Genomic DNA, 21,780 nt, shown 5'->3' on the forward strand with positions numbered 1-21,780 from the left:
AACGCAAGCAGCCATATTGAACTCTCTATGAAGCACGAAGTTAGCAGCACGCTGCAGTTTCTTTAGTCTTCATAAATAATTAGTCAATTCGATTCTAACAGCATCCCACTGGTTGGGTTGGGTTATTACCCCAAAAGGCCGACTACCAATGAAAGGAGAGATAGTTGGTGTGAATTTATTTCCATTAACACTGCACAGGTATCAAGATATCGAAAAGAGGGGCAGGAAAATCTGCTTTGCTGTTGCTGCTTGCACATCTTCCTTTAGCCTGACTCAATACTTGCATGCGAATCTACAACAGGCATAATTGCAGATTACAATCGTTCATCTAATGAACAGAACTTGCAGAAGAATTAAATCACTACACAAATTAATTTCATGTTTCATTCGACACCATTGCCAAATCAGGACATCTTTGAAAGTGACAGCTGGATTCAACTGAAAGAGCCTTAAACTCGGGGGTTTTCTAGAACATAGAACAGGACAGCACAGGTACAGGCCCTTCAGCCCACAATGTTGTGCTGAACTAATTAAATTAGTAATCAAATGGCCAACTAAACTAATCTCTTCTGCTTACACGATGTCCATATCCTTCCATTTTCCTCACATTCATAAGCCTACTATCTAAATGCTTCTTAGAAGTGTTTAATGTTTCTGTTCTTACCATCAGCCCAGGCAGCAGATTCCCCAGGCAGTGCATTCCAGGCACCCCATCACCCTTTGTGTAAAAAACTTGCCCCTCACATCTCATTTGAGATTAACCCCTTTCATCATAAATGTATGCCCTCTGATATTAGACATTTCAACCCTTGGAAAAGGACACTGTCCACTCTCTCTGTGCCCCTCATAATATTGTAAACCTCTTTCAGACCTCCCTTCAGTCTCTGCTGCTCCAGAGAAACAACCCAAATTCATCCCAACCTCTTGTTGTAGCTCATGCCCTCTGATCCAGGCAGCATCCTGGTAAATCCCTTCTACATCCTCTCCTAACCATCCACATCCTTCCTCTAGTGGGGTGATCAGAACTGTATACAATACTCTGGATGGCGCCTAACTAGAGTTTTAAAAAGCTGCAACATAACTTCCTGACTTTTGAACTCATTGCCTCAACTATTAAAGCCAAGTATGCCATATGCCTTCTTAACAATCCTATGAACCTATGAAGCCACTTCTCATTTGGCCGGTCAAACACCTTCTTCTATTTCTTTGCCTGTGGCGACTTCATTCTTCGCCCATAGGAGCTTGATTCTCTGTAACTGATCTATATCTGATTGCATTCTTTGCCTGTCTTCTATTCTATCCACAACACCACCAATCTTCATAACATCCACAAACTCTATCTTCATCAATCACCCTTGTCAACTCATCAAAAAAACTCTATCAAGTTAGTAAGTCACTCCTTCCTCCTCCAAAGCCATGCTGGCTCTCCCTAATGAGGCAATGTTTTCCCAAATGCTAATAAATCCCATCCCTAAGAATTCTCTCCAGTAACTTCACTTCTATGGATGTGAGACTCACTGGTCTATTGATTCCAGGATTATCTCTGTATCACTTCTTGAATAATGGAACATTATTCTATATTTTATTTTATAAAGTGATATAACAGCAGTAACATGCCACACACAGCTTTCTCTCTGCATCTGCACTGTTTAGAAAATCATTTGCTGTTAACTTTTCAGTAATTGACATTTTCAAGGCTATTTTTGAATGCCATTTGCCCTAATAGCTATCTGTTCATTACATCTGGTTGCATCTGGCATAAGATTTGTGTAAAGTATAACAAGTAATGTTTGCCTATGCTGCAGTGCCCCAGTAGTTGATATGTATCTTCATCATTATAAATACTGACAGCTAAAAAGTTCATTCTGAGTACATTACTATTAAAATTCACTGTTGGTGAAGGGAATGGTGTGAAACTATGTCAAACTTAATTCAGACCACTTAACTCTTATGAAAACAAAAGACAGGACAAATAAGCATTTTCACAAATTTGCACAAAACTTGCCAATGTTATTGAGAAATTGATTCAACATGGTGTTATATTAAATTATCTTACACGGTTAATTAAATCATTACTACTGTCAACATCTAAATTGGACCAGGCATTTTAGACCTTTGTTACCAATGTACTAATTTTTAAATTCATATATCTTTTATTCAATAATCTATCCATAAGACTGTAAGACATAGGAGCAGAATTCGGTCATTTGGCCCATCGAGTCTGCTCCACCATTCAATCACGGCTGATCCTTTTTCTTTCCCCCTCTGCCCCATTTCCCAGCCTTCTCCCCATAACCTTTGATGCCATGTCCAATCAAGTACCCATCAATCTCTGCCTTAAATACGCCCAGTGACCTGGCCTCCACAGCTGCATGGGGCAACAAATTCCACAAATTCACCACCCTCTGGCTAAAGAAATTTCTCTGCATTTCTGTTTTGAATGGACGCCCCTCTATCCTGAAGCTGTGCCCTCTTGTCCTAGACTCTCCCACCATGAGAAATATCCTTTCCACATCAACTCTGTCTAGGCCTTTAAACATTCGAAAGGTTTCCATGAGATCCCCCGTCATCCTCCTAAATTCCAGCGAGTACAGACCCAGAGCCATCAAACATTCCACATATGATAACCCTTTCATTCCTGGAATTGTCCTTGTGAACCTCCTCTGGACCATTTCCAATGCCAGCACATCTTTTCTAAGATGAGGAGCCCAAAATTGTTCACAATACTCAAGGAGCAGCCTCACCAGTGCTTTATAAAGCCTCAGCATCACATCCCTGCTCTTGTGTTCTAGACCGATTGAACCTATTGAGGCATCTGGCACCGTGCCTCAGGAGGACAGGGGAGAGGAGAGAACTGCAGTAGTGATGGGGGATTCCACAGCTGACGTGAGATTCTGTGGACACAATAGAGACACCTGGCTGGTATGTTTCCTTCCAGGTGCCGGAGTTAGGAACACCTCAGCTCAGGTCCACGCCTAAAGGGGAAGGGCGGGCGGGCAGTCAGAAATGACATTGAGGAGGTCCTGAAGAGAGAACGTAAGGAGTCAGGTAGAGAGCTGGAAAGTATAACCTCCAGGGTAGCAACCTTTGGATTGCTGCCTGGGCCATGTGCCAGCAAGGGTAAGAATAGGATGATGTGGCAGATGAATGTGTGGCTGAGGAACTGGTGCTGGGGACAGGGTTTCAGATTTCAGATTTCTGCACCATTGGGATCTCTTCTGGGAAATTATGACCTGTACAAAAGGGATGGGTTACATCTGAACTCGAGGGAGGGCTCCAAATCCTTTCAGGCAGATTTGCTAGAACTGTTGGAGAGATTTTAAACTGATTTGGCATGGAGATGAGAAACTGAGTAATAGGGCTGAGAATGGGCCAGTTGTCCATTCTCAGTGCCTCAGCAGAGGCAGTGTCTAGTGAGACTGTTAGGAAGGACAGGCAAAATTCCAGTCAGTGGGATAAGTTGCAGTGTAACATGAGAGCAAAATCAAAAAGGATGATGAATACAGGACTGAGGGTCTTATATTGAATGCAGACACAATACGGAATAAGATCTTGCAGTGCAGTTTGAGATTAGCATATATGACGTTATTGCTCAAAGAAGATTATAGTTGGAAGCTTAACATCCAAGGATGCACATGCATTTCAAGCACAGGCAGGTAGGCAGAGGAGATGGCGAGGCTCTGTTGGTAAAAAGTGAAATCAAAAAGAGGTGACATAGGATCGGAAAGTATAGAATCTTTGTGAGTAGAGTTAAGAAACTGCAAGGGTATAAAGAGACCTCGATGGGAGTTATATAAAGGCCTCCAAATAGTAGCCAGTACGTGGTTTACAAATTATAATGGGAGACAGAAAAGACATGTCAAAAGGACAACGTTACGATGATCATGGGGGATTTCACTTTGCAGGTAGATTGGCAAAATCAGGTTGGAGTTGGATCCTGATAGAGAGAATTTGTACAATGGCCATGAGATGACTTTTTAGAGCCCACTAGAGGATCAGCTATTCTGGATTGGGTGCTGCTTAATGAACTGGATTTGATTAGGGAGCAGTTATCCTAACATGATACAATGGACCCTATAATTTGAGAGGGGGAAAGTTAGTTAAATGTATCGATAGTACAGTGGAGTAAAGGGAATTACGGAGGCATGAGAGAGGAGCTGGTCAACATTGATTGGAAGGAGACGCTAGCAGGAATGCCAGCAGAGCAGCAGTGGCTGGGGTTTCCAGGAGTAATTTGGAAGGCGAAAGATAGATACATCCCTAAGAAGAGGCAACCATAGCTGACAAGGGAAGTCAAAACAACATAAAAGCAAATGAGAGGGCATATAATACAGCAAAAATTAGTGGGAAGTTAGAGGATTGGCAAGCTTGTAAAAACCAACAGAAGGCAACTATGAAGTCCATAGGCAGAAAAAAAATTAAAAATGAAGGTAAGCTAGCCAGTAATATCACAGAGGATACCAGAAGTTTTTTCAGATATATAAAAAGTACAAGAGAGGTGAGAGTAGATGTCAGAACACTGGAAAATGACACTGGAGAGGCAGCGCTAGAGGACTAGGAAATGGCAATGGAAGTGAGTAAGTATTTTGCATCAGTCTTTGCTGAAGAAGACACTAGCAATATGCTGGAAATTCGGAAGTGTCGGGGGCAGAAGTAAGTGCAGCCGCCTTTACTAGGGAGAAGGTGTTTGGGAAGCTGAAAGGTCAGAAGGTAGATAAGTCACCTGGACCAGATGGATTGCATTCCAGGCTATCTAAAGAGACTGTGGAGCCATTAGTAATGATCTTTCAGGATCAATAGATTCTGGCATGGTTCCAGAGAATTGGAAAATTTGAAATGTCAATCCTCCCTTCAAGGGAGGGAGGCAAAAGAAAGGAAATTGTAGGCCAGTTAGCCTGACCTCCATGATTGAGAAGATGCTGGAGTCAATTGTAAGGATGAGGTCTCAGGGTACTTGGAGGTACATAATAAAATAGGCCAAAGTCAGCATGGTTTCCTTAATGGAAAATCTTGGCTGACAAATCTGTTGGAATTCTTTGAGGACAGACAAAGGAGAATTTGTGGATGTTGATTACTTGGATTTTCAGGTCTTTGATAAGGGGCTGCACATGAAGCTGCCCAGCAAGATAACAGCCCATGGTATTACAGATGTTACGTACCCTTGTCACGTGACTGGTGTTGAAGCTATACTGGATTTACGGTAGTGGTCTTGTGATGGTGGAGTGATGTCATTTTCCCACCAGTAGAGGTCATGTGACAGGTTTTTTTTTACAGGGTATAAAAGGAGGACCCCTCCCTGTGAGGAGGGGCAGTTCGTGGCTGGATTTGCCATGTTGGCTTCATGCCACTGCGTGATTTAATGTTATGACACAGTTTAGTTGAAAGATGGAGTTTTATTTAATGCCTAAAGTTTAAAAGGTCATTGCCAGCAGTTTCTTTATAACACTGCTAGTTAAAAATCAGTGGAGAGTGAAAATCGGAGTTCGGGAGTTAAAAGATCGAGGAAAATCGATTTCGACGGTGAAACAGGTTCGACCTTGTTTGATCCTCATTCGGAAGGAATTTGTTGACTGTCCCTGTGTTAATCCCTGTGAATAGCAGGAAGGATTGGGAACAGTTTTGTAAAGGAAAGGTCAGTGCCTTTAAGCCGTTTCATTTTCCATCTTCGTAAATTCTTCGTGGGAAAAGTAGTTCGACTGGGAACCGCAACAACACGACGTGAAAGAGAATTTAAATCGTCTTAAAAAGTCTCTCCCTTAAATGGACTGTAAGCATTTTGAACTTTTGCAATACTACTTTGAAGAACTGTTTTTGCAACATCATTTTAAAAACTGTTTAAGCCTCATTGCTTTAAGAACTGTTTAAGCTGCCGCACAGCAGCTGATTTCCGGTTACGTTAGTGATTTGTTTACTTTTGGGGGGGTTTGTTTTTCAGTGTTTAATAAATGTTTTATTTGTTATAAAAACCCCTGCCTCACTCATATATTTATTGTTGCTGAATCCGTAACACAGAATAAATACTAGCATAGATACAACATTGACTAATTAGCAGGAGGCAAAAAGTGGGAATAAAGGGAGCATTTTCTGATAGGCTGTGGGTGACTGGACTGTTCTCCAGGGATTGGTGGTGGGACTGTTTCTTTTCACATTGTATGTCACCGATTTGGATGATGGAATTGATGGCTTTGTTGCAAAGTTTGCAGACGATACAAATATAGGTGGAGGGGCAGGTAGTTTTGAGAAAACAAGGAGGCTGCTGAAGGACATACAGATTAGGAGAATGGGCAAGAAAGTGGCAAATGAAATATAATGTTGGAAAATACATGGTCATGCACTTTGGTAGAAGAAATGAAAGCGCAGACTAATTTCTAAATGAGGGAGAAAATTCAAAAGTCTGGGGTGCAAAAGGACTTGGGAGTCCTTGTGCAGGATCCCCTAAAGGTTAACTTGCAGGTTGAGTCAGTAGTGAGGAAGGCAAATGCAATGTTAGTATTCATTTCAAGAGGACTAGAACATAAAAGCAAGGATACAATGCTGAGTATTTATAAAGTACTGGTGAGGCCTTTGTGAGCAGTTTCGTGCCCCTTATCTAAGAAAGTATGTGCTGACATTGGAGAAGGTTCAGAGGAGGTTCACAAGAATGATTCCAGGAATGAAAGGATTATCATATGAGGAGTGTTTGCTGGTTCTAGGACTGTACTCACTGGAATTTTGCTGAATGTGTGGGCATGTCATTGAAACCTACTGGATGTTGAAAGGCCTAGATAGAGTGGATGTGGAGAGGCTGTTTTCTATAGTGGGTCGGTCTTTGCACAGCCTCAGAATAGAGGGACATCCATTTAGAACGTTGATGAGAAGGGATTTCTTTAATGGGATGGTAGTTAAACTGTGGAATTTGTTGCCACAGCCAGTTATGGTAGGCAGGTCATTGGGTGTTTTTCAGGTGGAGGTTGATTGGTTATTGATTCGTCAGAGTGTGAAGCTTTACAAGGACAAGGCAGGAAAAGGGGTTGGAGTTGGAAATAGATCAGCCACGATGAAATGGCAGAGCAGACTCGATGGGCTGAATGGCTTAATTCTGATCCTATCTCTTATTGTCTTATGCTCTTATGGAATCTTAGCACCTGAGAGACCAGTAAAATCCTGGTTTCATCTCTTACTATGTTCTAAGTTAGCGAACCACAGGAGAAAGACAAGGCATTGAATGGATGTCAGCATCACCAGCCAGGAGGATAAATCACTGTTTCCTCATGGTAGAAATTGCGTTATTTGAGCACTTCACCACCCACCTCTGTGGACGTGACACCTGAGCCACAAATGCAAGGCTACAAGACTTGAGTTGTGCTTGTCAGACATTCCCCATCTCCAATCTTACGTCCATGCCCCATTCTATTATCTAACCAAACTAATTTAGCTATTTTATCATTCCTTTATCAGATTCGCATTCCATTATACTGATTCAATCTCCTGCTTTCTTCATGTATCCTTTCATGCCCTGGCCAGTCAAGAATCTATCAACCCCTGCCTTAAATATACATAAAGACTTGGCCTCCACACCTGTCTGTGGCAAAGGATTCCACAGATTCACCACTCTCTGACTGAAGAAATTCCTCCTCATCTCCGTTCTAAAAGGACACTTCTCCATTCTGAGGCTGTGTCCTCTGGTCTTAGACTCTCCCATCAAAGGAAACATTCTCCACATCCACTCTATCAAGGCCTTTCACCATTCAATGGGTTTCAATGAGATCACCTCTCATTCTTCTGAATTCCAGTGAATACAGGCCCAGAGCCATCAAATGCTCTTTATATGACAATCTATTCAATTGTGGAAATATTTTTATGAACCTTCTTTGAATCCTCTTCAGTTTCAGCACATCTTTTCTAAGATAAGGCACTTAAACCTGCTCACAATACTCAATGTAAGGCTTCACAAGTGTTTTATAAAGTATCAACATTATGTCCTTGCTTTTATATTCTAGACCTCTTGAAATGAATGCAAATATTGCATTTGCCTTTCTCACCACAGACTCAACCTTCAAATTAAACTTTAGGGAATTCTGCACAAGGACTCTAAATTCCTTTTGTTCCTCGGTTTTTTGTGTTTTCTCTCCATTTAGAAAATAGTCAACCCTTTAATTTCTTCTATTAGTCTATGACTATACCCTTCCTTACACTGTATTCCATCCTTCATTCCTTTGCCCATTCTCCTAATCTGTCTTAGTCCCTCTGTTGCCTCTCTACTTCCTCAGAACTACCTGTCTCTCCACCTATCTTCATATCGTCTGCAAACGTTGAAACAAAGCCATCAATTCCATCATCCCAATCATTGACATATAACATAAAAAGCAGTCCCAACACAGATCTGTGGAACACCATTAGTCACTGGCAGCCAGTCAGAAAAGGCTCCCTTTATTCCCACCCTGCTTCCTGCTGATCAACCACTGCTTTATTTGTGCAAGGTTCTTTCCTATGATACCATGGGCTCATAGCTTGTTAAGCAGCCTCAAGTGTCGCTCCTTGTCAAAGACCTTCTGAAAATCCAAGTACACAACATCAACGAATTCTCCTTTGTCTATCCTGCTTGTTATTTCCTCAAAGAATTCCAACGGATTTGTCAGGCAAGATTTTCCCTTGAGGAAACCACGCTGACTGCAGTCTATTTTATCATGTGCTTTCAAGTACCCTGAGACATCATCCTTAATAATCGACTCCAACAGCTTCCCAACCACTGAGGTCAGACTAACTGGCCTGTAGTTTCCTTTCTTCTGATTCTCTCGCTTCTTGAAGAGTGGAGTTGTATTGGCAATTATCCAGTTTTCTGGAACCATTCCAGAACCTAGTGATTCTTGAAAGATCATTGGTTTTGACTTCTCTTGTTAGCCACGGTTGTGTCATCTTTCCTTTAGAATACTTCTTCCTCTTTGGAACGTACTATATCCTGTGCCTTCCGAATTGCTCCCAGAAATTCTAGCCACTGCTGCTCTGCCATCATCCCTGCCATGAATTTTTCTAATCAGTTCTGGCCAACTCCTCGTTCACGGCTCTGTTATTCCCTTTACTCCACTGTAATACTGATAAATCTGACTTAAACTTCTCAAATTTCTGGATGAATTTGATCACTTGCCCCTAAGGGTTCTTTTACTTTAAGCTTTCTAAACAATTCTGGTTCACTGCACAACACCCAATGCAGAACAGCTGATCCTCTAGTGGGCTCAACCATGAGCTGCTCTAAAAAGCCATCTCATAGGCAATCTAGAAATTCCCCCTCCTGGAATCCAGCACCAACCTGATTTTCCCAATCTACTTGCATATTGAAGTTTCCCATGACTATTGTAACATTGCCCTTTTGGCATGCATTTTCTATCTCCCGCTGTAATTTGTAGGCCACATCCTCACTACTGTTTGGGGGTCTGTATAAAACTCCCATCAGGGACTTTTTACCTTTGCAGTTCCTTAGCTCTATCCACAATGATTCAACATCGTCCAACTCTATGTCATCACTTTCTCATGATTTGATTTCATTTTTAACCAACAGAGCTATGCCACCCGTCTGCCTTCCTGCCTGTCCTTTCAATACAATGTGTATCCTTGGACATTAAGCTCTCAGCTATAATCTTTTAGCCATGATTCAGTGATGCCTACAACATCACACCTGCCAATCTGCAACTGTGCTGCATGCTCATCTGCCTTATTCCGTAAACTGAGTACATTCAGATACAACACCTTCAGTCCTGTATTCACCCTTTTTGATTTTGTTTGCCTCTTATATTGTAAATCATCCTGTTGGTTGCAATTTTTCCCTATCAATGGCCTCTCCTCACTACACATTGCCTCTATTTGTAAATGAGCTGCCTCATCTTCAGCTATTACCTACCTTTCCTATGATACTCTTATACTGAAATAAAGGCAGCCCAGGACACCAGTCACACCATTCTCAACCTTCTGATTCCTAACTTTGCCTGAGGTCTTACCAACATCTGCCTTCACAACCTCTTCACTAACTGTTCTGCCACTCTGGTTCCCACCGCTACCCGCCCCCCCCATCCCGCAACTCTAGTTTAAACCCCACTGTGCAGCATGAACAAATCTTCCTGCTGGGATATTAGTCTCCTTCCAGTTCAGGTGCACACTGTCCCTTCTGTCCAGGTCCCACCTTCCACTGGAATAGAGCCCAATGATCCAAAACTCTTATGCCCTCCCTCCTACACCAACTCCTTGGCCACATATTAAACTGTAGAATCTTCATATTTCCAGCCTCACTGGCATGTGGCACAGCTAGCAATCCTGAGATCACAACCCTGGAGGTCCTGCCTTTTAACTTAACACTTAACTCTCTGAACTCCCTATGCAGAACCTCGTCACTCGTCCAACCAATGTTCTTGGTATCTACATGGACCATGACTTCTGGCCGTTAACCTTCCTACTTGAGAAAGCTGTGGACTTGATCTGAGATATCCTGGATCCTGGCACCCGGGAGGCAACATCCCATCTGGGAATCTTGTTCTCGCCAACAGAACTTCCTGTCTATTCCCGTAACTAACATAACCCCTGTCACCGCTGTGTACCTTTTCCCCCCTCCTCCTGAGTCACAGAGGCAAAATCATTGCTAGAGACCCGACCACTGTGACCTCTATATGTCATCGTCTCCAATAGTATCCACAGTGATATACCTGTTGTTGAGGGGACGGCTACAGGGGTACCATGCACTGGCTCCCTAACCGCTTTCCCCTTCCTGACTATCACCCAGTTCCCTCTGCCTTGCACCTTGGGTGTAACTACCTCTCTATATGTCCTATCTATCACCCTTCAGCCTCCCAAATGATCTTGATTTCATCCATTTCCAGCTCCAGCTCATTAATGCGGTTTGTTAGAAGCTGCAGCTGGATGCACTTATTGCAGCTCTAGTGGTCATGGGCACTGGAGGTTTCCTGCCTTCCCACATCCTTTAAGAGGAGCATCCAATTATCCTGCCTAGCATCGCTACTGTCCTAGCTGAGCAGATATAAAGAGAAAGAAAAAAGCTTGAGCTTTTCTTTCCTTTGCTTTCTCTGAGTGAAGCCTCTCTTCGCTGAAGGTTCGAAGTTCCAAAGCCTCGAGATCACCACTCAGACGATGGCCGCTGCACTTGCCCCTGCCTTCCTTAAATTTGCTCTTACTAATCAATCTCAAACACTGATTACCCTTGAGCAGTCTAGATTGGCCGCTAATCATATGGAAAAAAAATGTTATATTGACAATGCTCAACTCCATCACACAGCACAGGCCTGGATGATATTTTTCCAAATGAAAATAACTGTGATCAGCTCTCAGACATCATTGGAGCACTCCTCAGGTGGTATCTTGGTGTAAACAAATTCAGCTGCTTCATCAGCAACTTTATTTCCATCATAATAGATCACTGATGCTGTATTTGAACAATGCTCAATTCCACTGCAATTCCTCAGAAAATCTAATGTTTCATCCCAATATACCACAAGACTTAGACAGTAGCTCGGTGAGTTCTAACTGGCAAGTAACACTACCTTCAAGTAATGGCAAAGACCATCTCTGATAAAAGACTGCCCTTGGCATTCAAGAGCATCCCTATCACAAAATCCTTATTCATCATCATCCCAGCTTGCTATCCGCCAAACACAAGAAAACAGCATTCGTATTTTCAAGCCACCCCACTTTTCAATATGACTACAACTATTTTACCACAGGACTCAAACCATTCTCTGTACTGGATCCCCATGAACTTTTTATCACCCATCTTCCAAAGGTTAACCTACTTCCACTTTAAATAATTTTAGCCAGCCTCAATGCAGTGGATCTGCTCTCAGGATGAGGCTTTTCAGTCCAGAGCTAATGAGATGTCCTCTCCAACCTGATGGTATGAATATCGATTCTCGAACTTCTGGCAATTATGCCCTCCTCCCTTCACCATTTCCCCATTCCTGTTTTCCTCTTTCACCTCATCTTCTTTCCTGCCCATCGCCTACTTCTGGTGCTCTTTCCCTTCTTCCATGGTCTTCTAACGTCTCCTATCAGATTTCCCCTCCTCCAACTCTTTTTCTCTTTCAGCAATCAACTTCCCAGCTCTTTGCTTCACCCCTCCCTCCTGGTTTCACCCATCACTTACCACCTTGCATTTCTTCCTCCCTCCTTCTACCTTCTTGCTCTGACTTCATCTTTTATTTCTAGTCCTGATGAAGGGTCTCAGCCTGAAACATCGACTGTTTACTCTTTTCCATAGCTGATGCCTGGCCTGCTGAGTTCCTCTAGCATTTTGTGTGTGTTGCTTGGATTTCCAGCATCTGTAGATTTTCTCATGTTTTTATCTATATCCCCCATAATTTTGGATACTTTGACAAGATCCCCCCTCATTCTCCGGTGTTCCAGGAAATATTCAACCTATTCAACCTATCCCTACAAATCAAGTCCTCAGGTCACAGCAACATCCATGTAGATTTTCTCTGTACTCTTTCAAGTTTATTGATATCTTTCCTGTGGGTAGATAACCAGAGCTATACACAATTCTCTTCATTTTGCCTCACCAACATCTTACACAACTTCAACAAAACGTATTAAACTCAATGCCCTGAATTAAGAAGGCCAATGTGCCAAAAACTTTCTTTACAAACCTATCTACGTGTGATGCCACTCATGCATCTATATTCTGAAGACCCTTTGTTCTACCACAAACTTACATGCCCTGCCATTCACTGTGTAGGCTTTACCCTGGTGTGTCCTCTCAAACTGCCACACCTCATTGTTGTCAGCATTACGTTCCATCTACCATTTTTCAGTCCATTTCCAGCTGGTCCACATCCTACAGTAAGCTTAGATAGCCTTCTTCACTGTCCACTATGTCCCCCCATCTTGGAGTCATCCACATATTTGCTGATATAGTTTACCACATTATTATCCAAATCATTAATATAGATGATAAACAATAATGGACCCAGCACCGATCCCAGTGGCACACCACTGGCCATTGGTCTCCAATCAGAAAGACAACCACCTACTGCCACTCTCTTGCTTCTCCTGCTCGGCCAGTGTTAAATCCAATTTACTACTTCATCATAAATGCCAAACAACTTAGCCTTCTGAAGAAGCCTTCCAAGCAGGTCCTTGTGAAAGGACTTGGTGAAGTCCACGTAGACAATGTCCCTGCCTTGCCTTCATCAACGTTCCTGGTAACTTTCTCAAAAAGTTTGTTTAGGCATGACCTGCCAAGCACAAGACCATGGTGACTATTGATAATCAGGCCCTCTTGACATCAGCTTATAATTTTCTGGCCTGTTCTTACGAACTTTCTTGAACAAGGTTACTTGCTCAACTCCAGTTCTCCAGCACCTCATCCATGGCTAACCACACTTTAAATACCTCTGCCAGGACTCCTACAATTCCTGCATTCGCCTCCCACAAGGTCCAAAGGTACAGTTTGTTGGTCTTGGGGATTTATCCACCCTAATTAGCCTCAGGACAGTGAGTACATCTTCTTCTGTAATCTGGATATGGCCCAGGATCACACCACTCCATTTTTCTCAATTCTATGGAGACTGGGTCTGTCTTCCAAGTAAAAAATATCATTTAACATCTCTCTACCTCTTTCAGCTCCTTCATACATGACCACGCTGATCTTAAAAAGGACCAATTTTGTCCCTAGCTATCCTTTGCTCTTTAATATATCCATAGAAGCTTTTGGGATTCTATCACCTTGTCTATTAGGACAACCTCATGTCCTCATGCCCTCCTGATTTCTCTCTTCAGTGTTCCCCGGTATTTCTTATACTCCTCAAATGTCTCATTTTATCCTAACTGCTTACTGCTCATATGCACTTCCTTTTTTTAAAAAAATAGGACCTCAATATCCCTTGACAAACAAAGTTCCAAAAACCTGTTGCCCTTGCCTTTTGTTCTAACAGAAACATACCAATTCTGTACTCTCAATATTCACTTTTGAAGGCCCACCATCCACTTTCCAAGGATCCATTTGCTGGAAAACAACTTATCCTAATTCATGCCTGCCAGATCATGTCTGATGCTATCAAAAATGGCCTTTCTCCAATTTAGAATCTTAACCTGAGGATTATTCCTATTTTTCTCCATAATCATCTTGAAAGAAATGGAATTGTAATCAATGGATCCAAAATGTTCCCATACACTAATTTCTGTCACCTATCCTGTATCATTCTGTAAGAGAATCCTGTACATTGATTTCAGTTCAGCATTCAATACCATCATCCCGCAGAGACTAGTGGAGAAACTGTCGCTGCTTGGCCTTAACACTGCCATGTGTCGCTGGATTCTGGATTTCTTGACAGAGAGACCACAGTCAGTCCGTGTTGGCAGGAACATCTCTGACTCCATCACACTGAGCACTGGATCCCCACAAGGCTGTGTGCTTAGCCCATTGCTGTTTACACTGCTAACACATGACTGTGCAGCCAGATTCAAGGAGAACCTGATCATTAAATTTGCTGATGATACCACAGTGGTGGGGCTCATCAGCAAAAATGATGAAACAATGTACAGGGAGGAGGTCAAACACCTAGAGAGCTGGTGCAGTGACAACAACTTGATGCTTAATGTCACCAAAACCAAGGAAATGATCGTCGATTTCAGACAGTCTCAGCCTGAGCACACCCCCCTCAGCATCAGCGGCTCCACAGGGGAGACAGTAGAAAACATCAAGTTCCTTGGGGTGCAGATCTCGGACAATCTCACCTGGTCCAGGAACACTACTGGGCTTGTGAAACGAGCCCAGCAGAGATTGCACTTTTTGAGGAAGCTTAAACAAGCATCACTCCCCACTAACATCTTAACTACATTCTACAGAGGCGTGGTTGAGAGTGTGCTGACCTTTTGCATCACAACCTGGTACTCCAGCTGCAGTGCTGCCGACAAAAAAGCCTTGCAGAGGGTGGTTAGGGGAGCAGAGAAGGTTATTGGGGTCTCCCTACCTTCTGTCCAAGACCTCTTTCAGAGTCGATGCCTCCAGAAGACACGGTACATCATTAAAGACCCCTCACACCCTCTCCATAAACTGTTTGTTCTTCTGCCATCAGGAAAACGTTACAGGAGCATCAAAACTAAAACCACAAGACTACTAAACAGCTTCCTCCCACAGGCAGTCAGACTGCTAAATAGCTGCTCTACCTGACTCTGCTTTGGACACTTTTAACTTGCACTGGACACTTATAACTTGATTTTAACCGACATGTAGCTGTTGTGTTTTACTATTTATTGTTGTGTTTGTTATGTTATGATTGCACTTGCCCCTGGGAAATGCTGTCTCATTCTGCCCTGCAGAGCTGATGTATGGTTGGAATGACAATAAAGTTTTTGAATCTTGAAAAAAGATCTTGAAGAGTAGATCTAATATTGCATTCTCTCTTGCTGGGCCAGCTATATATTGATTAAGGAAACTTTCCTGAACACATTTGACAAACTTTATCCCATCCAGTCCTTTTACAGTATGGGTGTCCCAATTAATAAGGGGAAGTTAAAATCACCTACGACCACAGCTTTATACTTCCTGCAACTGTCTGTTATCTCTCTACAAACTTGCTCCTCTAAATCTCACATACCATTGGGAGCCTAAAATATAGTCCCATTAACACTGTCACCAAGCTGGCAGGTGGCGAAATGGCATCTGCACCGGACTTGGGGGCAAATGGTCCCAGGCTCAGATCCGGATGGTTCCTTGCACATTTTCCATCTGTGCTGGGCTGAGCATCGAGCTTGCAACTCGGCCTCATAAAAGCAGACAAATGCTAAAGAAACGGCTGCCTGGTGCACAACAGGGCATGGAAAGGTATAACGACAATATTGCCATTCCTTTTTCATTCCTCAGTTCCACCCAAATTACCTCAGTGGATAAGACCATCAGTATATCCTCTCTGAGTGTTGCTGTGACAATTTCCCTTTAATATCTCCACCTCTATCATGTCTGAAATAGCAGGATGCCAGAACATTGAGTGCCAGCCCTGCTCATTCCTGAACCAAATCACAGTAATAACTACAATATCGTCATTCTGTGTACGGATCCATGTTCTAAGTTCATCTGTCTAACCTACAGTACTCCTCACACTGAAGTAGATGCAACTCAAAGTATTAATCCCACCATGCTCAATCTTTTGTTTCTATTTTTGCTTGTTATCCTAACATCTATTTTCACCACAGCTACTCCACTTATTGTCCTGCCACTCTGGTTCCCACTCACTGCAACGTAAGCTTAAACCTCTCCCCCCACCCCCCCACCCCCACCCCGAGGAGCAATAGCAAACCTGTCTGCAAGGATATTGGTCCCTTCCAATTCAGGTGCAAACCATCCCATTTGTACAGATCCCACCTATCCTGGAAGAGAGCCCAATGGTCCAAAAACATGAAGCCCTCCCCCCTACACCATATGCTTAGCCGCATGTTAAATTGCATTATCTCCCTATTTCTTGTCTTATTAGCATGTGGCACAAGTAGTAATGCTGAGATCACCTCCCTGGAGGCCCTGTCTTTTAACTTCTCATTACTTTTCCTGCCGATGTCTCTGGTGCCAATGTGTACCGTAACCTCTTGCTGCTTACCCTCCCCCTTAAGAATGCTACAGACTCGATCCAAGACGTCTCTGACCCTGGCACATACTATCCAGGAGTCTCATTCTCATCCACAGAACCTCCTGTCTGCTCCCTTAGCCAATGAATCCCCTATCATTATTGCTCACCTTTCTCACTCCTTTCCTTTTGTGCCAAGGAGTCAGACTCAATACCCAGGATCTGACCACTCTGGCTTTTCACTGGTATGTCATCAACCTCCCTCCCCCCACTACACTATCTAAAATAATGTACCTGTTATTGAAGGAAATGGCCAAAGAAGTGGTCTACACTAACTGCTTATTCTCCTTCCCTCTCCTAACAGTCACCCAGCTACTTGTCTCCTGTAACTTGGATGTTACTGGCTCCATGCGACTCCTGTCTATCAACTCCTCACTCTCCTAAATAATGCAAAGGTCATTCAATAACATCTCCAGTTCCCCAACATAGTCTGTGAGGACCTACAGCTGGTTGCACTTATCAATTCATCACCAAAGGCAGGGAAGATTATAATTAGCCGTGGTATCAGGTCAGATGTGGTAAATAAAATTTCATCTTTTATTCAATGTCAAGGATTCTAGACGTCCTCCATCTCTACCAGCATTTTCGGAAGTAAATATCATGAGAATTCACAGCTGCATAACTACTACAACTGCAGTGCCCTGCGTTCAAAAGTGAACTCTAGCACTGTCTGCAAAGTTTGGTGTCCATAAGACCAAAAGACATAGCAACAGAATTAGGCCATTCAGCCCATCAGGTCTGCTCCACCATTCAGTCATGGCTGATCACGGATCCCACTCAACCCCATACACCTGCCTTCTCATCATATCCTTTGATGCCCTGACTAATTAAGAAATAATCAACTTCCACCTTAAATATACGGACGGACTTGGCCTCCACCGCAGTCTGTGGCAGAGCATTCCACAGATTTACTACTTCCTGGCTTAAAAAAAAATTCCTCTCTCCCTCTGCTCTGAAAGGTCACCCCTCAATTTTGAGGCTGTGGCCTTTAGTTCTGGATACCCCCACCAGAGGAAACGTCCTCTCCATATCTACTCTATCTAGTCCTTTCAACAGTCAGTAGGTTTCAATGAGATCCCCCACCCCACATTCTTCTAAATTTCAGAGAGTACAGGCCCAAAGCTGCCAAATGTTCCTCATGTGTTAACCCTTCGTTCTCAGAATCATCCTCGTGAACCTCCTCTGGACTCTCTCCAATGACAACACATCCTTTCTGAGAAATGCGGCCCAAAATTGTTGACAATACTCAAAGTGCAGCCTGACTAGTGTCTTTAAAAGGCTCAGCATTATCTCCTTGCTTTTATATTCTATTCCCCTTGAAATAAATGCCAACAATGCATTTGCCTTCTTTACCACAGACTCAACCTGTGAATTAACCTTCTGGGAGTCTTGCAAAAAGACTCTTAAGACCCCTGGACCAATGATGTTTGAACGTTCTCTCCATTTAGATAATAGTCTGCACTATTGTTCCTTTTACTAAAGTGCATTATCATACATTTCCCAACCCTGTACTCCATCTGCCAGTTTTTTGCTCATTCTTACAATTGGCCTAAGTGCTGTTGCAGTCACATTGTTTCCTCAGCACTACCTACCCCTCCACACCTATCTTTGTATCACCCGCAAACTTTGTCATAAAGCCATCAATTCCATTATCCAAATCATTGACAAACAATGTAAAAAGTAGTGGTCCCAATACTAACCTCTGAGGAACACCACTAGTAACCAGCAGCCAACCAGAAAAGGTCTCCTTTATTCCCACTCACTGCCTCCTACCTGTCAGCCATTCCTTTATCCACGCCAGTATCCTTCCTGTAACAAAAATCTCCCTGCAAATATATGGATTTCCTTTTGGTATCTGTTTCCTCCCAAATTGCTGGTTGGTAGCTTAACTGCATTCCACATGTATAGGTGATGGTGGTATCTGGCAGGAGATGGGAAAATTACTGTGGGAGTAGGACTGGGTTTGAGCTATGCAGTCCTGATGGGCTTACATTGTCAATAGAAAATACAGTGAATATACTTAGTTGAAATCTTTCTGGGAGTCAGCTGTTCATTCACTGGTATGCAAGGTGCCTGCAATAGTTGGCATCTCACAGATGCCAAACAGTGTGAGGTCATTTTGGAGGTCAACTGGACAACTGGAAGCTATTAGACTTCTAGTGCCTGGGTTAATGCTTCGCCCAGTCTGCAATGATCTTACTTTTAACTGTTTGATAAAATGGAATGCCTTACGGGCTATTTGAGAGGGTGATTATGAAATCATATGGAGGGCAGACTGGATAAAAATGACAGATTGCCTGTCTAAATAGTGTTTTATTAAAAAAATCTAAATTTAGTATTTTCACTGCTACCATAATGACCTTCTAGTTCCAGATTTATTTTATTAAATTAGTTTAAGTGCTGTTGCTGTGGAAATACGTCATTGGCTTCAGATCACTAGGCTAACCCTCTAGGTCAAAATATTTCCGCCACATTGGCAGAAGTGTCATTTTTTTGCCTGATTTCACAAATACAAGCAAAGAGGAAGGAGCTAAGAGGTTATATTAAATTAGTGCAGATCAAAGGTGGAACACAGTTACATTAATCTGTGCAGATTTATAGCACCCAATTATAGCAAGCTTATTAAAGCCACAGACTGTATTTGCATGGGAATGTCAGCAATGAGAAACTAATATCCCAATGCTGTACCTACCAAACCAGTCAAAATCCCTCTATCCATAGAGACTCAACATCAACATGCACATCAAGGAGTTGGGGGTGGGGGGGGGGCAACACAGGTAGATCTTTTTCCACAGAAAGAGCTTAGAATTGGAATGGTTCCAAGTAAGGAAATAAATTTCACATTACACTTTAAATAGTCTTAGGTTACAGCTTGAAGACATAAATTAAGAAGATAGAGATCAAGGGCTGGAAGGGTCTGTTCCACTCTGTATCTTAATAACTAAATAAATAAAATCCCACCAAGCAGAAAATATGAGAATACCAAACCCTCTTCATAATTAATGAGCCATTGTCAGCATTACAAAAAAGAACACTTTGAAATGTGTCATCCCAGAGAATGCTACATAATTGGTAAGTTGATATATCACACAACACACAAGTTAAAGCACATTTCAAAATTACCAATGGTGGGATGGACCAGTCACCAAGAGAGAAAAAAAACATACACATTATTTTGCTTTAAGGTTTCCCTGCCTTAATTTTTGATGTGATCTTGAAAATATCACTATGTCTGAAATAATGAATTAGGACTTCTTCTACAGCCCTTTACCTTTCCCACCTTCTGCCTTCACCTATCACTTTTAGTTAGTTCCTCTTCCTTCCCACCACCTTTTCATTCCTTTCCAGTCCTGAAAAAGCATCTCAGTCCAAAACATTGATTGTTTATTCAGTTCCTTAAATGCTGCCTGATTTGTTGAGTTCCTCCAGCATTTTCTGTGTTGCTGTAAATTTCCAGCATCTGCAGAATCTCTTGTGTTAATGAATTAGGCCCTCCATTGGTCAGGGGTGTTCCTAGCTGTCTACATTTGATATGCCAGCCAGGGTTGTACGATAAGAGAACAAGCTGTTGCCCGTTCAGCAGGTTCCTATTCTCCACACAGCTGAAAAATGCAAAGGAATGGCAGACCGATACCATTTACCACCAGTGGCATTGCAGTCAGCACTGAACTCAATGTAGGACTGCCTTAGTTACTACAGCCCTGGATTGTTCCTCAGAGCTTTTTCCCAAAGCCACCCCCATGAGTGGGCATAGCACAAGGCAGTGGAAGTCTGAGATCAGAACTTTCCTTTTCCTGTATGAGCTACCAACCATGGCTGACGAGCCTCATCTGCCTAAAGCAGCTGGTTTTTAAGGTGCCAGTGACCCACCTTTGCCCCTTCTCCTGTCAGTATACGGCTCCGCCAGGTTCAGTAGCTAAACCACACATGAAGGCCAGGATCTGGACTTGGTTGTCAGAGGCGATTTGAGACACATGCCTTTGGGAGCATTTAATAAGCAGTGAGAGTTTATCCATGCTAGTACTCCCCCCCCCCCCCACCCCAGCTATGACAATATTAAGGACTTAATGAATTGGCAATACTTAAGAACTACCCAAAGTTCTTGATGGAACCAAACTTCAATATCAATGAAGTAGTCAGGGTGAGCGATATAAAGATAGAATTCTAGAGATTAATATCTAGTCATCCAAAAGTAACGCTGAGCTTGGGGATATTTATAATGGGGCCTGGAGTGAAGCAAAGTATGATTTAAAGGAGCTTACAGATTTAAAAAAGGATAAAAAAGGCAAAAAGATCCAAGATCCTGCCAAACGATTTGCCAAGTTGGTTTCAGAGAGCACAGATATGGAAGGTCTGTTTCAACTCAAAGGAAATCAATGTGTCGCTGGTGAACCACAGCAGTATGTTGTGGGCTGTTGACAACACCGCTAAATATATTTTTGAATTACTCTTACTCCAATCTGCAGCCTGTAATTACCCTTTACACAATGTATTTTTGAACCATCTTAATGACCTAGCAATTTCACAATCTTCTGAAGGACTCAGCAGACTGAACTCTCAAGCCTGCAGGTACAGCACCTTTAAGTGGATGAAGGTACATCACCATGGCTGTGAGAGAGGGAGGAGGGCAGGACTTCAAGCCAGACAGGATCGCTGAGGAACGAAACTTTCTCTATCCAGCAGTTTGTTAGCAAATGTACAGTCACTGGAGAACAAGACTGTAGACTTAATGGGAAGATTGCTGTATTGGAGGGAGATGAGGAATTGCTGCATTCTGTGTTCCATGGAAACATGGCTCATTCCAGACACGCTGGATAAGACCCAATGGCTTCTTGACACACACGCCCAAAAAAAGGGAAAATCGTAAAGCATGAACAACTAAAAAATACAAAATTGAAATGTCAAAAGTATTCATCCCCCTTTGCTCAGTACTTAGTTGAACCAGCTCTTGCAGCTTTTACAGCCTGTAGAATTTTCGGATAAGTGTCTATTAGCTTTACACAATGTGATGCAACAGGATTTGCCTATTCATCTTTGAAAAATTGCACAAGCTGTACCAGGTTAGTTGAGGAGCAGCGATGGACAGCAATCTTGAGGTCTTGCCAGAGGTAAGATAATAAGATATGGTGCAGAATTAGGCCATTTGGCACAATGCATCTGCTTCACCACTTCATCAAGGTTCCTC

At 42.7% G+C, this 21,780-nt stretch overlaps 1 protein-coding gene across 1 annotated transcript in view; it reads right to left on the minus strand.

Annotated features, from left to right (window-relative positions):
• Positions 1-21,780, minus strand: part of hmcn1 (hemicentin 1) — a 489,515-nt gene that overhangs the window by 331,297 nt on the left and 136,438 nt on the right. The gene's annotated exons all lie outside the window — the stretch shown is intronic.

Source organism: Hemitrygon akajei, chromosome 12 (genome assembly GCF_048418815.1).
Source record: "Hemitrygon akajei chromosome 12, sHemAka1.3, whole genome shotgun sequence".
NCBI classification, from domain to species: domain Eukaryota; kingdom Metazoa; phylum Chordata; class Chondrichthyes; order Myliobatiformes; family Dasyatidae; genus Hemitrygon; species Hemitrygon akajei.